Below are 2,458 nucleotides of genomic sequence, written 5' to 3' on the forward strand. Positions count from 1 at the left end.
GAACTTGTTTTAAACTACGTACTGTAAGTATTTGATATGAAATAGTTTAAACCATTTAGGTCTAAAATACGCATGCATGGGTTATTCAGAATCATACGCTTATCACTTTGTGAACACTTACTTACTTTTCTGCATGTTCAGCCAAGTTTGCCTTTATTACAACTATACAGTTACTGTGTGTATATATATATATATATATGTGTGTGTGTGTTTATGAGTTGTGCTACTATCTGTTGGATGATTTCAAAACTATACATCAAAAAATTTGATCGAAAGCCGTGACAGTTTGAAATTAAATTTTAATTTCATACACTGAAATATTTTTAGTTAAAATAAAACTTACAAGCTGATCAGTTATTCTTCTGCATGTCTTCTGCAAGTATTCAAGTGTATAAAATTACAAAGATTTGCTTACAGGTTTTCGAAGTACCTTAATTTAAAGATTTTCAAGAATCTAGCATTTTAGGTTTAGCCATTTTGACAGAAAAGTAAATAATTTCTGTTTTTTATTTGGTGTAATTTTTGTCACATTGGGTATCGCACACTTCAAAAAATTAACTTGGTCAATCTTTGAATCCGAAGTGACAGCTTTTGCAATAGTTTATTATAGGGATGAAATTATTTATGAAAAATTTATGTGACCCACAAATAAAGGAAGACTGCTTTATATACGGAGGAAAATGAAAATAACTCTACAATTTTAAAAATTCTTCTTGAATGCCACAACATGCTGTTAATGAATTTTCCACATAGGTACACCTACATATACTGTTTATTCCGTACGTGGCTTGCATTACCATTAAAAAGCAGCTTGTACGAAGTAAAAGTTACATGTGTGAAGGATATTCTTTAATAAATAAAATAAAATACACTTCACGTTATTACTATTTTTATTGTTGTAATTATCAACAACAAAGAAATTATAAGCGAGTGTAATTTACATCGGTGTCTACAAATTTGTGACAATAATGCTAATGTTGTGACTTACATTTTTGTTTTATAAACTAATGGCTCCTAGAGGCAGAGCGGTAAGTCTGAGAAGTTATAACGCTAGAAATAGAGTTTCGATACCCGTGGTGTACACGGCACAGATAGTTCAATGTGTAGTTTTATGCTTAACTACAAACACTATAAATTAGTGTGTTCAATACTAATGATGTGTACAAATATGGTCGCTGCAAAGCTGATACAATAGATTTTCGTTATAGGCTACCGATTTTTTGAACGCCCTCCCCCCCTAACTAAACCAGTCTATGACCTTAAACTATACAAATATAAATCTTTATCTTGAGATTGTGATATTTCTCTAGTCGATACCAATATGGACTATCTCTGCATTCTTACAGTATCGGCGGTAAGTGCTGTTCATTAGTTGCTTGCCCTCTAGTCTATCAGTTAGGGCTATGTTAGGGACGGCTATGCTTAGATAACCCTAGTGTAGCTTTGCGAGAAAATTCTGAAACAAACAAAGTATAAAGATTTTACAGAAGTACATAGGTCAGTGGTTTCCAAACATTTTTCACTTGCGACATCCTAATCCACTTAATATGCACGACACCCGTGCTGCCACATGTAACATTATTTTCTTGGACATTTTGTTTTTAATATTCTAAATTATTGTTACGACAGCGGGGATCACGTGACGAGTATTCCAGAAGATTCGTTAGTGTGTTACGACAGCGAAAGTCAAGTAACGCTGGTAGCACGTGTTGAGAGTCTTAGAAGTTTCTAGAACAGGCAGTATTATCGTATATAAGTGCGCTAGACAGTGAGAGAGAGAGAGGGAGGCAGAGATGAAGCAGACAGAGAGAGAGAGAAAGACCGCGACTACGGTCGGCGGAAACTGAGGATAGCAGACAGAGATCGGAACTATAGTTGGCGGGGACGGACAATTAAGTCTAAGCGCGAGAGAAAATGAGTGAATTGGTACTTAATTTTCACAGTTACACACACTATAGTTCACAACTTCCTCAATACAACTTTGTAATAAATAAAACTTGTTTATTAAGAAAGGACTTGTATCATACGAAAAAATTAACAAACAAACATACAGAGACTTAACAAATTGGTGTCAGAAGTAGGATAGAAAATAAAAAGAAGAAGATGGAAACGAGAGGCGGCAAATCAAACTACAGCTTAGCAGACTTGATGGCAGCAATACAAGAGCAGCAAAAGAAACAAGAAGAGAGATTACAACAGTTGTTGGAGGAAAAAGAAATGAGACAAGAAGAGAGACAACAGCAGTCGCAAGAAAACCTGCAACAGTGGCAGCTCGAACAGCAAAATAAACAAGAAGAGAAATTACAGCAGTTGTTGGAGGAAAAAGAAAAGAAACAAGAAGAGAGACAACAGAAACAAGTGGCAGCTCGAACAACTAAATAAACAAGAAGAGAGGTTACAACAGTTGTTGGAGGAAAAAGAAAAGAAACAAGACTACAGCAGTTGTTAGAGGAAAAAG

This window comes from Limulus polyphemus, unplaced genomic scaffold (assembly GCF_000517525.1).
Source record: "Limulus polyphemus unplaced genomic scaffold, Limulus_polyphemus-2.1.2 Scaffold1105, whole genome shotgun sequence".
Taxonomy (NCBI): domain Eukaryota; kingdom Metazoa; phylum Arthropoda; class Merostomata; order Xiphosura; family Limulidae; genus Limulus; species Limulus polyphemus.